General features: G+C 36.4%; 1 protein-coding gene across 1 annotated transcript in view; it reads right to left on the bottom strand.

Moving 5' to 3' along the window:
• LOC121437110 (X-linked interleukin-1 receptor accessory protein-like 2) overlaps positions 1-19,516 on the bottom strand; it is a 573,807-nt gene that overhangs the window by 374,706 nt on the left and 179,585 nt on the right. The window lies entirely within an intron of this gene.

Genomic DNA, 19,516 nt, shown 5'->3' with positions numbered 1-19,516 from the left:
ATACACAAAGGATATGGAAGCAGAGAGGGAAATCAGAGAAGCTTCACCTTTCACGATAGCCACAAACAGCATAAAATATCTTGGGGTAACTCTAACCAAGGAAGTGAAAGATCTATTTGACAAGAACATATCATCATAGAGCCTTCATCTGGTGATGGATGGAGATAGAGACAGAGACCCACACTGGAGCACTGGACTGAGCTCCCAAGGTCCCAATGAGGAGCAGAAGGAGGGAGAACATGAGCAAAGATGTCGGGACCACGAGGGATGCACCCACCCACTGAGACAGTGGGGCTGATCTATTGGGAGCTCACCAAGGTCAGCTGGACTGTGACTGAAAAAGCATGGGATAAAACTGGACTCTCTGAACATGGCGGACAATGAGGGCTGATGAGAAGCAAAGGACAATGGCACGGGGTTTTGATCCTGCTTAATGTGCTGGCTTTGTGGGAGCATAGCCAGTTTGGATGTTCACCTTCCTAGATATGGACGGAGGGGGGAGGACCTAGGACTTACCACAGGGCAGGGAACCCTGAAGGCTCTTTGGACTGGAGAGGAAGGGGGGAAGGAGTGGGGGGAGGGGGAGAAGGGTGGGAGGAGGGGGAGGGAAATGGGAGGCTGGGAGGAGGTGGAAACTTGTTTTTTTTTCTCCTTTTCTCAATAAAAAAAAAGATAGCTATAATTACTTGTGACAGAGTCAACGGACTGTGGAATACAGACCCATAACACTAGAATAAAATACTGGCTTGTGCCACTTGCTGGTATTCTGGCAGTTGAGTCAGTTCCTTACACCTCCTCTTTTCGCCTCAGTCTCCTCGTCTCACTGGCAGAAATAACAAGTTCCACCAGTCATCATTTCAAGAGTGCCTATTATATAAAAGCAATTTACCCTTAAACTGTCAAACTTTTTAAAAATCCCTTTGACACCAGTTCTCTATACATCTCCCATCTTGTAATCACCATAACCCAGGGATGGAGCCGGGTGTAATGTAGAGCCCTTCAATCATTTTAGCAACAAGCAGGGATTTTACTTTTCTTCCACACTCTTTCACACTTGAAAATATATCCCTAGATCAACAACATCCATGATTTCAAATTTAGTTTCCCCATTTATATTCATCAGAGACATATAAAGCTGCCAATCAGTTTCCAACCAGCATGAGATAGCCAGTATTATCAAAATGAGTTGATATAATTTCAGGCAAAAGCAAAGAAACTTGACATTTTAGTCAGGTTGTGTAATTTATCGAAAGTAAATGAACGTTCTCTGTTAGGCTCTTTTCAAATATTGAAAATGACTCATATATTCTCATTATTATCTTCTCAGATTGCCTCGGGGAAAGGGTGTGGGCAGAAATGTCTCATGCTATGAGTTACTGATGTACTACAAACAATACTACAGTCTAATAAATGACACAGATTCTCAGAGCCTTGTTTTCTATATTTTATTAAAGGGGAATAACATCACCTGGCATACTATCCCATAGCTATCACTTTTAGAACTCCTCTATGTATACTATGTAAAGCTAAGCACTTTATATACTTGATTCTATTTTGACTTTATCGGTATCTAGTTAGACAATTATCGAAGGTTTATAAATAACTAACTGGTGCATATGAGACCGAGGGACTGCCTAAGATTGCTCCAGTTCCAGTCAGTGGCAGAGCTCTGTCTGACACACACACACACACACACACACACACACACACACACACCCCAAAACTCCAGGTCTATTTGAGTTCCAAACATTATTCTACCATACTCTCATATAATAATGATGATTACTAAGCACTATAAAAAATAAGGTACAGTTGTCATTGGCATTAGTAGAAAATTACATTCCTATGACTCCTCCATGAACTTCCTATCCACAATCTTCCTTTTGTTTTGTCTACAAGTCTTATTTATATCTACCGTCTAACTACTTCAAAACACAGAGTAAAGAATCTTCCAAATTGACTTTATTCTACCTTTGGTTAGTCAGTAGTAATTCCTGTGTATTAACCAAGAGCCAAGAAGTTCCCATGACTCATCCTTCATAGGCACATCCTTCAATGCCATGCCCTCCATGAAGTGATTAGAACACCATCTATTGAAATGATATGTTCTTCCTTTCAAGCTCCATATCCTTTTGCTTGTACCTTTTATCTCTTCTACCATTGCCAGTGATACTCTGCTTTGTTTTTCTTTATAGTTACTTCTATAGGTCATCATCAACATAGAATCATATCAATTTCTACTGGATACAATGTGTTTTACTCATTGAATGGGACTGTAAATAAATTGTGGTGGGAAAGTAACTCAGGAATAATTGAATACAGGATCTCCCTTCACTCTCATATGAGAAGCAAATGTCTAGGTCTTATAGGTAGTAAGTGGTCAAACTGAGATAAATGGCAAGATTTTTAAATTAAGGACTAGTGCACTGCCCCTTGAATTTGCTTTCCCTACAATGCTTTCTATGGTACTTTGTATACAGAACCTATCTAAAATACTTGAAGAATAAAAAATTTAAGAAAAATAAAACATTATTAAGAAGGTGACATTTTACGTTTCACTAAGTGTTAGAGCACAGTTTACAAAGTATAAGATGTAAATGGCAGACTGTATTGCTTATTTGGATGAAAAATAAATCTCACTAACTTTTTGCAATCACTGATTTCAAATTAACTAAATGTTTGGCATGAGCTGCTCATTCATTCTGTTATCCCAACATATTCTAAAAATAATAAATATCAAAAGGTAGACTTTCTCTTAAATGTGCTTTATCACCTTTCATCACCATATCAGCTTGTTGAAATGACTGTGGTAGCAAAAGGGACAATGATACAAGCTAATGACCCATCAAACATTAGATTATAATGTTTGCTTTTAACATCCTTCAAAAATTCTTACACTCTCAGTCTGAAAATATAAAATGAAGGACAATAGGTACAATATACCATTCTTCATAAATCGAAAGTGATCATCAACACCTTCTCTTAAACCTTCGTTTCCATGTATAGCATTTTTTAACCCAGTGGTCTAATCTCTACACCAAACTCCACAGAGTAGCTCCTAAGTAATACCAGTCTCTTTTCCCATTTTTTCCTTTGATTTTCTTAAATGGAGATTATTGTTTTACAACCAGCAGTTTCTAATGAAACAAGCAGGCTGCCCTTTTGGAAATAAATTCCAGTGGCTTGCCACTGCATCTATACGATATCATCATATGCCCACACACTTGGCAAAGAATGTCATTCAGCCACTCTGAGGATGAATAACCTTGTTACAGAGAAATGTTACTTCACTTGGTAGTGTTTTCTTCAGATTTCATTGTTTTGCAAAGCTACTTCTTGGTGATAACAGTACTACTACACTCTTCAAAATTTGCCCGTTGTCTTCAGGTTTAAGTTTAGGTTAAGTCTCAGAAGTCTTAGAAAACTATGTCTTGAAATATAATGGTTGGGATATTTATTTTCAAGTATCCAGGTTAGGGACATCTTAGTGACACTTGGAAAGTGGTGATAATTTATGAGAAAAGACTCTAGGGGTTTATCTTCTACCATGAAGAACAACAAAAATCAGAAGTAATTTGAAAACTTTTGAGCAGTAGATTTAGAAGAACCAGAGCACGGTGACTGCCATTTTGAGCCAAGTCGAGCAAGAGCAGAAGGAAAATGGATTTTCTTCAGTAAAGATTGAAAACTAGGTTAATATAAAATCCTCATGACCAGAGACAAATTTCATATTTCTTACAGAAGGGAAAAGGACTAATACTTGCCAGGAGGAAGTGCAAATCTCTCAAAGTAAACATGTAAGCCATGACTTGGGGGAGCACTTGGCCTAATTTGTGAGCATTTCTTATCAATGGTCTACAAGGAACATGTTAAATCTGCAAGTAGAGTCTTAAAATTTCCCAGGGCCAAGTAACCTCAATGAATTCACTATCTGGATAAGCTGAAGTACCTCATATCCAAGCAAACAGCATCATTTTTTCCATCCATGGTGTCTGGCTTCTTGAAATCAGCTAGAATATCCAGCCCAGAATCCATGTGACCTAAGTCTTCCTAGAAAGCTGGGTGGGGTTAATGGCACAGACTGGAGTGTCAGAGAAGAGCCAAGTGACACAGACCACATGCAGATACTGTCTGTTATAAAGTAATTATTAAGTGCTTATTGTGCTAGATATTAGGAAAAAGCAAAAACCACGAACACAAAGTAGAAGATGCATGTTCTGGTTTCAAAGAGTTTATGAAACATTTGGCAGGGGAAGACATGCATACAAAAACAAGCAGAAGATAATAAGTTTTATAACATAACCAAAAGCCGGGTTATAAAGAACATTATGAGAACTGTAATTCAAAACATTGGTGATGAATTTCAACAAGCTGAGCTGGTTTTTAACATCTAATGACTAACGGCTAATGTCAGTTATTCTGAAAGCAAGCAATGTTGCAAGAAATGGTTAAAGTGTTTCCTTCGATGAAGCAGACTAGTTCCCAGAAGCCCAAGTCTAGTTGAAAGGCACGGCTGATAACTAATGTCTCTTCCTGAAATATTCTGAAAAACACAGCAGGGATAGGTTCTTGTTCTTTAGGCCATTTGGCACGAGCATGATGGGTCTCTTGGAACCTGACACTGTCACAGATAGAGCAATTTTTCAAGCAATATGTCCCAAATTATCTGCCAGACCTCTTCTGTCTAAATATTCTAACACTGACTGGCCCAGGAGAAGAAGTAGTCAGAAATCTATCCCTACACATTAAGTTAACTTAAAAAGTGGTGAATACCTGATTTGAAAATGTAACAATGAGGTCCTTAATATTTAGTAAACTATTTAACGTTTAAGAATCTCCTCTAAACCGAGACTAAACCATATACCATGTAATGAAACGTTGATGAAATTTTGCATTACTCAATACTATCAGCCCCAATGAGATTGCAGGAACTGGTCTTATTATATTTAACATTATTTTTATAAAATTATATATTTTTTTTACTACTAATGTTAACAAATTATTAACAGATTACTGTATCTTCAGAGGGATGCTCCAGGATGATCAAAGGTTTATAATGTATGCCACAAATATAAGGAATGGTGGTTTAATGAAAAGAAGAAATATTTAAAGCTAAAAAGTACTCTTCCAATATTAGGAAAATCAACGTATTTCAGAAATGAGGTAAGCATGTTTGTTCTGTGTCAAAGTGTATGACTTAAGTTAATGGGTAGAATTTTTAAGTGTATAAATTCAAGATAATTAATGTAAGTCCGTCTTAATATAAGCTGGCCAAAAGGACAGATTGCGCCTCAATAGGTAACGAATCACCTGTTATTGGAGGTAATCAGCAATCAATTTAAAAATGGAAAATGGTACTATAGAGAGAATTCCCACAAGGAAACATGCAAGCAAATAAATTTAGGTGAATAGATGTAGGAGATGTCTGATATTTAATATCAATCTGTTATGCCATCTTCGCTTCAATGATTTTCTGAATAACTTTAATAGTTAAACTTCATTATCAATTTGTCTGCATTTAGAATCTCCATGGGAACACGACTCTGAGTGAGTCTATCATAAAGATTAACTGAAAGGGAAAGCCCCCTGCTGAATGTAGGCAGTCTTGGTCAAAGACTGAATAATAGAAAAAAGGCAGGTGAGTATTATGCTCCTTTTCTTCTGTTTCCCGATCATGGATAATGAGATCAACTGTTTCATGCTCCTATTGCCATGCATTCTACCACCATGATGGATTATATCACTAATTAAGCAATAGCCAAAATAAATTATTCCATTCATAAATTACTTTCTTTCTTTCTGTCTGTGGCCCCTGGGTGGATATAGAGCCTGAACCAATTGTCAGGAACCACTCATCTAATTGATAAATGACTGATTTCCAGATTTATTTATTTTTTATTTAATTTTTTTAAAAAAAGAAAAAAAATTATCTTTTTCATTTTACATACAAATTCCAGTTCCCACTCCCTCTCCTCCTCCCATTCCCTCCACCTTGTCCCCACCTCATCTACCATCCACTCCTCAGAGAGGATAAGGCACTTTGCTTTGGGGAAGGTCCAAGGCCCTCCCTACTATACATCTAGGCTAAGCAAAGTATCCATTCAAAGTGAATAGATTTCCAAAAAATCAGTACAAGCAGTACGGATAAATCCTGGTGCCACTGACAGTGACCCCGCAGCCTGTCCCAGTCATATTCAGAGGAACTAGTTTAGATCTGTGCTGGTGTCTGGCTGGAGTTGGTGAGCTCTTCCCTTGGGGTGAATTGAGCACTTATATGGGATTTATGAGCAGTGGGCAAAACAATATTATATGGCATAAGACAAGGTAAAATGCCCACAGAAGCAAGGACTCAGAAACTTCCCAGAGCTGAGGTGGATAATGTGGCTCTCATTGGGAACTGAGTGGGGTGGAATCAGTTGCCAGCATGCCATAAGATAAGTTGAATAGCAGTTTAGTCAGAGAAAAAAATAGTTTAAAAATAATAAGGTCTTTAAAGAAAGAGTAAGGTAATATAAAGAAAAACGTCATGGAGAGATGGAAAACACATGGGGAGTCTGGTTCCTGTATTTTCTTGTGTTGTCTTTGAATTTGTGGATTGTTGATGAACAAATGGTAAGTCAGTGGATTATGGAAACTGCAAAATTAAAACAACCTATACATTCTAAAAATGCCTTAACTTCAAAATGGAAGTAAAAAAAATGTTGCTTTGTGGAAGATGTTATGTTTTTATGTTCACAGAAAACAAAAGGCTGTGGGTTCATTCAAGGTTAAAGAGAATCAGGTTTGATCATGGAAGACCCAATTAAAGTCCTGTCTATAAACATAAAGAAATAAACCTAGAAAACTACAAGATGTGTGACTTAAATTTTATATTTACAAAAAAATCAACTTTGGTGGACTCATGTACAACACATAGTCTATACTTGTATTACTGAAGATATGTATGTTACCCTTTTGAAAGTTTATACATTTTCAGAGTAACAGGACCAGACAGCAATGAAAATGGTGGTCCAAGTGATTCAGCATCTCAGAGTGCCTATGTTGCAGTTTCCTCAGAGTTCTGCATCCAGAACAGGTTCAAGGCTGCTGGATGAGATGGTCTAGACTCACAGACCACTCCATCCAGGACTTGACTATAATCCTGATTTTCTCAGGGTCCCCCAAAGATTGCAGTGCTCCCAAACAACAGGAAGCAGTCTAGAGAAAACAATGCCCACGTTGCCAAGAGATGGGTTATAGATGTTTGTCATTACTTAATGCGGGGGAGGGGTGGTTGGTTACAAGTTGTTATTGATCATGGTCAGGAAAAAAAGGAGTTAGATTCAAGGATCTTTTCTGAAGGAAAGGGCTGATATAGATTGAAATGATGAGATAGAAGAGTAGATTATTGAATCTACTTTAATCCCAAAAGCACTATTAATCTCATTAATCTCAAAATAGGCTTCACTGGTATGGATTTTGGTTTACTAATACAATTTTAAAGCTATTTTTGTTACATTGTATTATATAAATACCCTTGTTTTGGGTATTGTAGTTATATAGCTCATTTAAAAATGTATAATTAAGAAATACAGTCATATATAATAATCAAAGAGTCATATATAATAATCAAACTCATAGTCATAATAGGATAATTTGCAAGGTTAAGCAGATATATTTGGATGGTCTTCAAACATTTCAAAGCCATACAGAATATAATTTTTAAGATGCTTAATAACCTGAGGCTTTTCATGACAGTGAGACACATGTGCTCCTGACAGCACTAATCTACTTCAGAGAAGATGATGGACATCAAAGAACTTCTGCATATAGAGAACTTTCTTTGTGGCAAAAGCTAGCCATTTGGGCAAGAAAGTATCCTTGCTTTGACTGCTGACAGTATGCTGTTCAAATTAGACAAATAGTACCCCCCAAAAGTGACTGCTACACTTTGTCTTCAAAATTCCCTTCTTCAGAAGGGAGCAGAGAAAAACGTATAGCTCAACTAAAAAAATTCTCTGCTTCTTAAAAAATGTGTATAAGAATATATATAATCTCCAAAGATGAATGCCCCAGTGTTGCAGGAACTTTGGGGGACTGTCCAGGTAGCCAGATGTCCCTGTCATTAAGTAATATTAAATCTTTCCAGGGTTTTTGATGGAGTTAAAGACTAAATAGTTAGGCTTATAGTTTCCTTAGTTATGATAAAAGGTAAATTATGTATAAAACTTTAAACTCACAAATATAAGATAGATAATAGAATATTTTCTCTAAATTTTGCCAAATACACATGGATTAGATATTATAACAGCAATTCTTACTTGGTAACTATTTTTGTTGTATGTAATTTTACTCTATTAAAGTTAAAACCTTTCTTTTTCATTATACAAAATGGGGAAATGTTATGGAATAATCGTTTTGGACACTGATATGTGTTACTCTCATTGGTTGAGTAAAGAGCTAAATGGCTAACAGCCTAGATAGAAAGATTAGGCAGGACTTGCCGACAGGAGGAGAGCTCTCAGGGATGAAGGAGAGTAAATTTGAAATGCAGTGTGGCAGGGAGCCAGCCAGACAGAGAAGGAGTTGGAAACACAAAATAAGATAGAAGCAATAAAGCCATAAAGCAGAAAGTAAAGTAATAGAAATAGATATTTAAGTTATAAGAGCTAGTTAGAAATGAGCCCACTCTATCGACTAAGCCTTAATAATTATAAAGTACTCTCTGTGTTGTTATTTGGTAGCTGGCTGGTGGGACAGAAAAGTCTACCTGCATACCCTTGTTCCCTTTCACTTATCCCTTTCCCTTTCTCTTCTTGTCTCCTATTATCCTAGCCCATTTTAACACAGACATCCCTTTTAATCCTCTTAAAAATTACATCATCAAGGTCATCTATTGCTGTTTTCTACCTGAGTCAGAAAGCAACCACTTTAACTATTTTTCCCTGCTTAATAAAGGACCTCTCTGTGAAAATAGGTATTTGGGTTTGGTTTTTGCCTAATCCAGGATCTCAGGAGAAGCCCCAGCTGTGAGAAAGTACCCTTCCTTCACGAAGCAGTTTATAAATAACAGAAATTAGTTTTTCACAGTTTTGTGACTAGAATCTCAAAATACAATGCACATGTGCATTCAATATCCAGCTTGGTCCCATATCGTAATTCACAGATGGCACTTTAATCACCTGCTATGAGCCTCCAACTCCAAATACTATAAAATAGACAATTTCATCTCAACCTATTATTTTGTGTGGATATTGAAATATATAGTATTTTAAAATCAAGTCTTCACTAATAATAGGGATACAAATATGACACCTATAAGTACACCCCTTTTGAATAAGGGGTGTTTGGAGCTGATGACAAGTAGTAAAGAACAGAAAGAAGGAAATTTCAGCCTATTTCCTCTCTTCATAACACTGGGGCCTAAATACTCACTTTTGATAGTATCCTCCCTCTTCTTTCCCACACTAGAAAAATGAGGTAACTGTAGTTGGATTTTGGGGGGTGCCACCAACCAGCTCCCAAATAAAAACATGGAGATTTATTATTAATTATGAATGCTCAGCCTTAGCATAGGCTTGTCCACTAGCTCTTTTAACTTTATTTAACCTGTTTCTGCGCATCTACATTTTGCCTCTGCACTTTTACCTTTCTTTCATTCTGTATGTCCTGCTTCTTCTGTGTCTATCTGTCTGTCCCCTGGCATCCCCCTGTTGTCTTTTTTCTTTCTTTCTTGAGCCTACAATTCTCCTACTACTCACTCTCCCTGTCCAGAAGTTCCACCTATACCTCCTCCCTTGCTATCGGGCATTCAGCTTTTAATTGATGCAATCAGGTGCCTTAGGAAGGCAAGGTAAAACAGCAACAAATCTTTACATAGTTAAACACATGTAACACATCTTTGCATAGTTAAACACATATTCTACAACAAAAAACTATTAAAGGCAGAGAACTGACACCATGGCATGTCTATATAAATAAGCTTTACTAAAATAACCCACGAGCTTTCCACATATTAGTTACGTTTCTACAATTTGCCACTCCTTCAAAGCTGAACCCTCCTTTCCTTTGTCTTGTGTACTATCTCCACTGTTTTTCCCTTTTGTTGACATAACAGATAAGCTCACAAGCCAAATGACTAATTTGTTTATTCTTTCTCCTACTTCTATTTTTTACTTCTTTCCTGTGAAACACACACACACACACACACACACACACACACACACACACATATATATGTTAAATCAACCCTTTGTTTTATTTTTATTTATTTTTTAATTTATTTATTTATTAAAGATTTCTGTCTCTTCCTCGCCACCGCCTCCCATTTCCCTCCCCCTCCCCCAATCAAGTCCCCCTCCTCAGCCCGAAAAGCAATCAGGGTTACCTGTCCTGTGGGAAGTCCAAGGAACCCCCACCTCCATCCAGGTCTAGTAAGTTGAGCATCCAAACTGCCTAGGCTCCCACAAAGCCAGTGCAAGCGATGAAAGGAGACAGAGACAGAGACCCACAATGGAGCACAGGACTGAAATCTCAAGGTCCAAATCAGGAGCAGAAGGAGAGAGAGCACGAGCAAGGAACTCAGGACCGCGAGGGGTGCACCCACACACTGAGGCAATGGGGATGTTCTACTGGGAACTCACCAAGACCCCCTGGCCTGGGTCTGGAAAAGCCTGGGATAAAACCGGACTCTCTGAACATAGCGGACAATGAGGACTACTGAGAACTCAAGAACAATGGCAATGGGTTTCTGATCCCTTTGTTTTATTAATCTGTCTTCTGTCAGTTTAATTTGTAGTGCTTAGCTCCTGAATCTAAGAGAGTAGATGAAAATGATTTTCTTCTACATTTGAGACCATTTTAGTGCAAGTCCATTCCCCTCATGAGAAATAAAATCCCACCGACTCTCTTGTTGATTTTGTTCTGTCATTTGAGGCTGTAACTCATATTGTACAACATAACTATTTAATGCCATAAATCATCATGATTATTAGCTAAAAATATGTAGGTTGATCCCTACTTTCATTTATTACTATAAGCTGCCTATTTATGAAAGACATTTGCTGCAGGGTTGAGAATGGGAACAGTATTTTAGTAAAATAACCAGTCTGTTTAGTACAAATATTTTTCCTCACTGATGACAGAGCAGAGTCATTCATTGTTAAAGATGAAAATTATGGCGTCTTGGGAAGTAGATTTTTGTAAATGTTCTTACAGCTCAGGCCTAAAAGAACAAAAAAATTCTAGTCATCTATGCTGTATAGAACACTAAAGGTATAATATCTTAAGATTTTATTATCTACTTTAGGGGAATTATGTAATTTTATCTGTCATCCGCATGCTAAAAAGCATTACTTTGGAATGAAAGCAGTCATTTCCCTTTTAAATTAAATGGAACACTTGAACAGGAGCTGCGGGTTTTATCACACTGGATTGTACAGCAAAAGTCATCTATCCACCTTCATATTTTCAAAGATACAAAGTCTAGTGAATGGTAAAAATGCTACAGCAAGAAAGTCAGTCTTTTTCACATGTACTAAAGCAAAGATGACGCGTATATGTGTTAATTATAAGTGGGAAAATTCCAAAGACATTATAAGGATCAATGAGAATCTTGCACAATTGTTTTTGAACAGATGATTATGTGTCTGGTGATAAAGAAACTCAGAAAGTGACATTATTATTTAGCAGTTAGTAAATTATGAACTTGGTAAAAACCCGAAGAATTCAAAGTGGAAAAAACATATGGATACCCTATTTAGAGAGGACCATGTAGAGGATGATAGATTGGGAAATTTGTTTGCTACATTCAAATTTTCATTTGAAAATCCAAGGCTATCATGGCATGTGAGAAAACATTTCTCAGGGATCTATTTATCTTGTGTCTACATAGATCTACAGTGCAGTCCTGTGTGAGAAATGAAAAGCCCCTTGGGAGTTAGTTCCCCAACTGCCATTGAAGACCTATCAGAGTGAGGTTTGAGAGATGGTTTGAGACTGAGATTACCAGCTTCAAAACAATACTTCTTTATGAGCTCCTATGAATTAGGAGTGTGGAATAGCTTAGCTAGATTTATTTTAATTCCTGGCTCCCACCAGACAATAATCCAGATGTTGTCTAGGGATGCAGGTCCCTCAGATTTGATATAGTAATTATATTATTCCAAAGTTATTCTTGTTTTTGGAACAGTATATCTCTATGTTTTTGTAGGAATGAACATGCAGCCATTTCAGTAGCTATAAGTAAGAGGCTGCCCTCTGATCCTAGAGGCTACAGAGTGTTCCATCCTTTTGCACCTCTCCATAGGCTCTCATAATATGGCAATGAAACAAATCTCAGATTGCTAATACATGTCAGAAAGAGTAGTTCTTTTAGTCATAAAATCCTATATCAATAGTCTTTGTTTAGCTTCAGAATAAAATGAAGATTGATTCCTTTCTGAAATTTCTTGATTTATTGTTTTTATTTTATAAAATTTCCAGTCATTTTTCTGTATTCCACAACCCCTTTTCCAATGTCTTCCTAAAAAAATGCCATTAGGGGTCACATTCTGTTTTAACTGAATGTCTTATTCTTAACTACTGTCTAAAGGGTAGTCTTCAGAAGGCAATTCTATTACTTCTTATAAAAAGTGTATGTGATTTCTATGGACAGTCATTAAATAGGACATATCATTCATTTCTTTTGGATGAGTTGGCTTTAAAAACATTAAGCTTTTTCTGTTTGGTCTTATGCCAATTTGCTCTATAGGAGTGGTTCTCAACCTGTGGGTTACAAGCCCATTGGGGGTCAAATGACCCATTCACAGGGGTCACATGTCAGATACCCTGCACATCAGATATTTACATTACAATTCATAACAGTATCAAAATTACAGTGATGAAGTAACAATGACAATTATTTTATGAATGGGTGTTATCACAACATGAGGAATCGTATTTAAGGGTTGCAGGATTAGAAACGTTGAGAACCACTGCTCTACAGGGATATAGATAGTCAACTTTGTGTAAGCGCTTCTGAATTTTTTAAACAACTAGTGAGTCATTTACAAAACTATGTTCATGGTCCTCAGCCTCATCAGAGAAGCACTCCCCTCTAGGCTTTTATGTTTTCTGTTCCTTTCCTGTGCTCATAAGGCTATTCCTTAGCACATTGACATGGCTCGTGTCTCCTCCTTCCCATCTCTGCTTTTGTGTTCTTATCAGAACACATCTGCTGAACAGCCTGTCTAAAACTATTCACATCCTTCCCTATTTTTCTCCAACTCCATCCTCCTTTTGAGCAGTTGATTTTTCTTCAGAGTTCTTAACTATATGTAGATGTCCAAAAATGTGAGCCTATTTCCACCTTGTCTGAAGGTCAGAGAGTTTGAGGTTGCTCAAAATTGTTGACAACCTGGACTATACCTTCTGACCCAGGATGTGGTTACTTGGTTTTTCTTGACATTAAGATGGCTCATAAGGGTAGTTCCACTCTACTCACACAAATGGTTAGGATATGCAAACATACTGCTCCTTCTTTTGAATTAGGTTTGACCTTGGGAGTCCTTTGCCTTTAGGATACTTGATCTAGGGTGGGTTTACTGCCTAAACAACAGAATGATAGTGAATGAATTAATGGTTTGATGGCTCAAAGTATTGAAGTAATAACCATTAGAGGTGCTCTTTGTATCATGTTTAAAAAAAAGTCTTTTGTTTCCTTCTTCCCCCTTTTGTATTGAGGTATAAAAGTGTATGGGAAATTAATTGTGGGGATTTCAGCATTCACTAAAACTTCCTCCTGATATTTTCCTATGTTTCTGTTTTATTATTTTTCACTCGTGCCTTTGTCCTTTTTACTATTTTTCTGACCCCCATCTCCCTACCCTGGTAAGTGGTATTTTTGTCGAAGTTTGTCTCAAACTGCTGTATCTTGATATATTAAATGATTTGACTTTGAGTTGCATGAATCTCTACCTAGAATATAAACTAGGTAAACAACAACTTTGTCTCCTTTTACTATCTGAAATTATGACTATCCCAACTCAATACATATCAATAATCATACATTCTAATAAAATGTATGGTAGACATAAAACAATGAATCCAAATTAACCCAAATCATATATTCTATAGAGCATGAAGCTTGAAAAAAATCAGGTACAGCTCTGTAAGTTCAAGGCTACCCTAGGCTTCACAAAATCAATCCAGAAACAGATCCAGGTGGTGGTGGCTCACACCTTTAACCCCAGTGTTTGGGAGTCTCTCACACACCTTCAATCCTAGCACTAGGAAAGCAGAGACAGGAGCAATATGGCTGGGTGGAGAGAGGAATATAAAGGGGAAGAGACAGGAACTCAGTGGAGTGTGGAGTCTGAGGATTCATGAAGACAGGATCTCTCCCTTTTGGTCTGAAGATTTTGCAGAGGTGAAATGTCTCTCTAGTGGTTGGTTGCTTTGCTCTTCTGATCTTTAACTTGAACACCAATATCTGTCTCTGGGTTTTTATTATTCAAGTTATACAAGCTTACCAATTTAATCTGTTTTTTTTATATTATTCTTGCTGGTCATTGGATTTACTGCAATAAAAGTATTGCTTTACTCTACTGAAAATGGTGGTAGGCTTTGAAGTAGGTACCCAAAGTCACTTACTCTAAGGGAACAGTAATAATTAAGTGTAAACCATGCTTCTAATGGTGTACAAATGATGATGGAAGATATAAAAAGGAAGCCACATCTGGGAGCTCTCATGTCTTCCTCTTGGTGGTGAACTGATTGCTCAAACCATAAGCAAAAAATAAACATTTCCAGTATGTTGCTTTTTATCTAGGTATTTGGTCACAGGAACAAGAAAATTAATTAACACATGAACTGTAGAAACTTGAGATGATTTCTTATTTTCTCTATAATTTAGGCATCTCATTCAAATGAGAAGATATACACACATATATAAACATATACATACATATGCTTCAATGTATTGTTTCAATTTATGTATACACCATAAAATGACCAAATCAGACTAATTCCCTGTGATCTGAAATAGTTATTATTTCTTTGTTTCAAAGTATTTAAAAACCTCTAGGAAATATACCATATACTATTATTAGCTGTACTTACCTTGACATGTGTGGAGGTTTGAATAAAAGTGGCCTTCATAGTCTTGTATGTTTGAATACCTGGTTGCCCAGTTTGTATAACTGTTTGGAAAAGACTATGAGGTGTGATCTTTTTGGAGGAAGTGTATAACACTGCGAGCTCTAGCTTTGAAGTTTTAAAAGTCCATGATGTTCCCAGTTAGATCTCTGTGCCTCTTGCTTGTAGTTCAAAATGTAAACTCTCTGTTACTTGCTCTAGTACCATGCCTTCCTGATGTCTTCCTACTGTGATGAACTCTAACCCTCTCAAACTGTAAGCCCCAAATAAAATTTTCTTCTGTTAGTTCCAATGGCATCTTATCATAGCAGTAGAAAAGTAAGATATCACTTAATAGAATAAAATAACTTACTCATCCTGCTTATCTATAATTTAGTACCATTCACCAGTATCTGTCCTTTCCCTGTCTCCTAACCTACTGCTTATGGTAAATGTGCAACCTTCTTCTTCAGTAAATTTTACTTTTAAAAACTCAGTCTGTGGTTGCTAACAGAAATTACTACTTGACTAAATTTCTGAACTACATATCTTTCAACCATTCTCAAAATGATTCTTGATAACAAAGTTTTATATTTATATACAACCACAGACTGTACATTTAATAGACTGTATATTATAGCAGAAAGAGAAAATATATATGATTTGCAACTATTCCTTATTCTAACCCATATTTGTTTTGAGCCTACCATGATCCAAATAATAATGCTGCAGTTAAAACAGTAGTTATTTTAACATTTTTCTCACTTATTTCTTCCAATATGTAGAAAAATCCTACTGGGTTTGGTGTAGCATCATAAGTAGGGATGAGATGAGTATTGAATTAAGTGGGGAATACAGAAAAGAATTCTCCGAGGATGGGAACATAAGCTTGTTAGAATTTTTACTCTTAGTAAACATGTATTTGGTATGCTCTTCTGTCATGGAAAATATACTGTTAGTCAGATACGTGACTCAAGACTATAATAATAATAATTTCATCATCTTCTTTTATTGTTCTCTGAACTCATCACATTTGAATGATCTGAAAAGGAAAACCCCTTGTAAGCAAAAGGGGTGGGCCAAGCTCATGACATATAAAATAAATAATGCTATCTTATGGTTTGTTCACTTTTTAATAAAGAATATTACCCAATTCAGTTCAGTATGATAAATCAAAACAAAATAATATATGAAGAGAAACTTCCTGGCTACTATTATACATCTGTCAATGCTAGTAACATAATATACACAAAGAGACCAAGATTACATTTGCAATATAAAATGTCTGGGAAATATGACCTCTTTGTATGTTGTATATTCTGAAAATAGAATCAATGACTAGCAGGTTCAAACATGTTCTTTCAATACATGGAATCACTAGGATCACTACCTCATCTAAATCTACACAAGAATCTAGGCTAACATTTGGACTGTCAAAGTAAAATGCCCACTTTAAGCAAGAAGTTATAAACCCTGAGAAATAACTTCTTATAAACTGGCCTGAGTTTGTTTATTCTCTAAGTCTCCAAGGAACATATACATACACACATACATGCACACACACACACACACACACAAACACACACACACTCACCCTAAGCAGCTTTATTTTATTACCTGAAAATGCTCCCAAATCACTATTTAAAGAAAACATTTTTACTTGTGAAATTACAGGATATTTTAAAATTTAAATCAAGCAAATAAGTGCTATTTTATGGTGATAGAAACTGAAATTCAAGGATATAAACAATATCACTGAATTGGGCATGTAGCTCAGTTCTTAGAATGTTTGCCTAGAATGCATGTACCACCAGTACAGCATTAAAGAAACTGAGTATGTTGCCATGAGCTGGTAATCCTAAAACTCAGGAGTTAGAAGCAGAAGTTTCCGAAGTTCAAGGTTATCCTCCACTGCATACCAAGTTTAAAGTCATATAGAGTTACTGTTCCAAAATGAAATGAACAACAAAATAAAGCATTACTTTTAACAGCTTAAAATTAGTAGATTAAACAACCTCTGGTTATACTTCATTCTTACTTTTTATCTAATACACAACATAATTTTCCTCATGTCAAATCATAAGAGGATTTAAATGCAGAGGGTTTTGAATATCATGGTAAATATTATAGCTTTCTTGACACTAGGGTTTGCAGTCTGTTATAATTCTCAGTATCGTCTCAACAGTCAGCCAGTCAATTGTTGATGCTCTCCCTTCCTAGAATAAAGATTTTTCAAAATAAAATTGAGAGATAGTTTCAAAAAATTTTAAATAAATACATTTTCTTTCATAAAATTCTGATCTTATTGTCCTTGGGGCTTTTTGTTTGTTTCTTTGGGTTCTCCCTATGAATTGCAAGTCTTATGGAAACTTTCCAGAGACCAAAGTTTGGTAATCTCTGAAATGTATGTATTCCAAGATTCCTTCCAACACTGTCATTCTATGAGTGAGTTCTATACTAGAAATTTATTTAACAGGTCTTAAGAATCACTGAAGATTTTCGGAATGGAAAATGATAATATCAAAGCTGTTTTAGGGAATTAGATAAAGGATCTTGTTAGTTTAAAAGCAGGTAATTCAATCATGGAAAGTTGGACTAAATGCATATGGTTGATGTGGGAAGGTCATTTGTCAATCTGTTGTTTTATCGGTTAATCAATAAAGAAAACTGCTTGGCCTGATAGGTCAAAAAATTAGGTAGGTGGAGTAGACAGAACAGAATGCTGGGAAGAAGGGAAGTGAGGCAGACGCCATGCCTCTTCTCTTCAGGGCAGACACGATGAAGCTCCAGCCCAAGATAGACATACACTAGAATCTTTCCCGGTAAGACACCACTTCGTGGTGCTACACAGATTATTAAAAATGGGTTAAGTAAGATATGAGAGTTAGCCAAGAAGAGGCTAGATATAATGGGCCAGGCAGTGTTTCAAAGAATACAGTTTCTGTGTAATTATTTCGGGTATAAAGCTAGCCGGTGGCTGGGAGGTGGGAGGCAGGAAGCAGCTCGCAGTTCCTTCAACATATGGTGCCACAGGTTCTAGGAGGCCTAAAAGGATACTGTGAAAGCCAGAACTCTATGGGAAGGGTTAACTTCTTTTGTCAAATTCTTGCCTAACCTCTGATCTATTTGTCCCATCCTCTCATTTAGGAGGCTCTTCAGGAAGAGGACTCAAAAACACTTTCTTTATTTCTGACTCAACAAATCTAAACCACTAGTGCTAATGTTTCTGGGAGGAAGATAGTATATTATTTATATTTTGCTGAATAGAAGAAGAATTAATTGCTTCAATGGGATGAATCATACAGAGGAAGCATATGCTAATGAGTTATATAAAATCAGTGCTTGGAGAGGTCACAAGTGAAAACAGTCCCTATCATGCCATAAAATCAAATCTGGAGGATTCAAACAATATCAGAGAAAAAAATAGCCCCCTTTACATCCTGGCATATTTTTTCTTCAATCCTTTGCAATAAAATTACAAAAGCTAAGTGGCATGTCATGTGAAATTCTATGAAGAGCTGCTGCTCTCCAATATTTTTGTGATAAAATTCTCACAACTCTGCATTTGTTGCATATGCACGATTTGGAGTTTTAAGGGCAGAATGTGTGAATGCCTAAAACCTCATGTTCCTCACTTCATATTACTTTAATTTGTTCAAAGAGAAAAACCACAGAATTTCAGAGACTTGGATAGATCTGAGAAATTAGTAGGTGTTGAGATCTCAAAGTGTCGAAATAAGAATTCATAACTTTTAAATGATTTACCACTTAGAATTTTGCTCTTCCCATTGTGCGGGAACTAACATAACCAGAGCACTGTGCAACTCCACATACCGCAAATGGATGACATTCATTTTTATTTCGTCCATCATCAAGTGATTACCCCTAGTGTTGTACCAGCTTGCTAGACAAATAATTTTAATTTAAAAAGTGCCTTATGGCATGACAAAGTTACTAAACTTGCTGGAACACTGAAGTGGAGCATAGGGGTTATCCCCTTTTACTATAATTTTCTCCCACATGTATCTTTATGATAATAATAGTTTAGCATTGTCAATATTTTAAGTGTATTATTTCTAACTCAACTAGTCTCACAATTCTATAAATAGTGACATAGCATTATTTTATAAATGAAAGCAAATAGAAAGCTTAAAATTAAAGTTACTAGACCAAAAGCTGGAAGAATAGGAATTAAAACTCAAGATACCTGGCTCAATAACAGGGCTTCTCAACCGTTCTAATACTGTGCTTCTTTTATACAGTTCCTCATGTTTTGGTGACCCCCAACTATAAACTTATTTTGTTGCTATTACATAACTGTAATTTTTCTACTGTTGTGAATGGCAATGTAAAACACTTACATTCAGAATATCCTATATGCAGTCCCTGTAAAAGGGTCATTTGACACCCCCCCCCCTGCAAG

Source organism: Microtus oregoni, unplaced genomic scaffold (genome assembly GCF_018167655.1).
Source record: "Microtus oregoni isolate MIOR12 unplaced genomic scaffold, Mior012 000050F_ref0000143, whole genome shotgun sequence".
Classification (NCBI taxonomy): Eukaryota; Metazoa; Chordata; class Mammalia; order Rodentia; family Cricetidae; genus Microtus; species Microtus oregoni.
Note: the sequence above shows the minus strand (reverse complement) of the source record. Positions and strands in the feature narration are given on the sequence as shown.